This window comes from Puma concolor, chromosome B3 (genome assembly GCF_028749965.1).
Source record: "Puma concolor isolate L17-30 chromosome B3, mPumCon1.1.hap2, whole genome shotgun sequence".
Lineage (NCBI taxonomy): Eukaryota > Metazoa > Chordata > Mammalia > Carnivora > Felidae > Puma > Puma concolor.
The window spans coordinates 93026517-93028035 of NC_141672.1; the positions used below are offsets into that span (position 1 = coordinate 93026517).

Here is a 1519-nt window from a genome sequence, read left to right on the forward strand (position 1 = left end):
CTCTTAGCACTGTGCTTTTGCTTTTTCTCTTCCCTTCTTAAAAAATATTTCTTGGTTTATTTATTTCCTTTATCAAAAAGACACTAAGGCATTCACAAGTATGTAGGTTATCTGAAGAAGGCAGGCCCAAGAAGGAGCTGGGCTCACAACAAGCAGCATAGCAGCCCGGTGAGGTCAGGAGATTGGTTGCATACAGGGTGATGGAAATCCTGAAGCCAAATTTCTCACTGTCGCGAAAGGAAGTACAAGTATAGAAAGGAGGAAAGTTAGAATAAACCCTGTGGTGTTGTACTAGAATCAGAAGAATCAGTGGGTACCCATGGTTTTCAATATAGTTAGAAAGAGAATAAATATAGAATATGTATATATGCATGTATGTACACACATATGCATATATATACACACATGTATATATGAATACATACATATATATACACATATAAACATACACTCGATCTTAGCCAAAAGGCCAAGAAGCGATGTATACACATATAAATATAAATGACTGATTCCCCAGGGTTGGGTCAGGCAAAGAACAAAGTGAGTCTGGAATATCTTTTTAATGACAGAAAGTAAGGAAATTATGGAGGAATGATGAAGACATGCCAAAAGTTCACATATATAAGGACTTCCAATGGCCAAACTTGGACATTTTGAGCATGAACAAATAGATAATAATATGGGAGTGCATTACAACATGTTGAATAAAATAGGAAGCCATGAGCCCACACTGATATAAATAAATGAATGAATAAATTAATGAGTTGAGAGACAAAGTCTTTTTTTTGGGGGGGGGGATAGGAAATCAAATAATGCATGTAGACGGAATGATAGTATTGGATAAATGCAATTTCCATCACAGTAATAATCAATTCAGGCAAAAAACATACCCAAAGGGTGCCAAAACTTGTGGGCAAAAATTGGATGAGAAACAGCTTTTTACATAATCTCTTACATCTATGATATTCCCTCCACAAAATATATCATTGTGGCCTAATCTTGAGGAAGCACTGGAAAACTAAATTGATGAAAAGTCCATAAAATGACTAGACTACAGTTTTAAGAATGTGAAGGTCATGGAGATTAGGGAAGGCTAAGGAACATTCCAGGTTAAAAGACTGGGACACTGATAACTGGCTCAGTAGATACTCCTTTTATGGACCTTCTGCTAATAAGGGATGTTGATGAGACATTTAGCAAAACTTGAATGGGGCTCTGAGTCAAGAGGCTATGGGAAGTTCTTCTACTATTTATGTAACTTTTCTGTAAGTTGAAACTGTCAAAATGAAATATTACCCAAATCTCTTTGCATAGTAGGTTCCCTGTAGCCAATAAAGAGATGATGAGAAGCAGGGAGAAGAGAGGGGACACTGTACCCGGGAGAGGCCATGAGGCATTTCCAGTATTGCTCACAGTATTGTCCAGCTAAGTCAATCTCTTGTGAGCAACCACTGTTTCACTGCAATGAGCGATGATGGGGACTGGGGTTGGGGGAGGGTGGGTACAGAGACTTTCTAAT

The 1519-nt window shown here is 38.0% G+C and overlaps 1 pseudogene; it reads right to left on the reverse strand.

The window, feature by feature from the left end:
- Window positions 1–358: 358 nt before the first annotated feature.
- LOC147580208 (U2 spliceosomal RNA) lies at window positions 359–481 on the reverse strand (annotated as a pseudogene).
- Window positions 482–1519: the final 1038 nt, after the last annotated feature.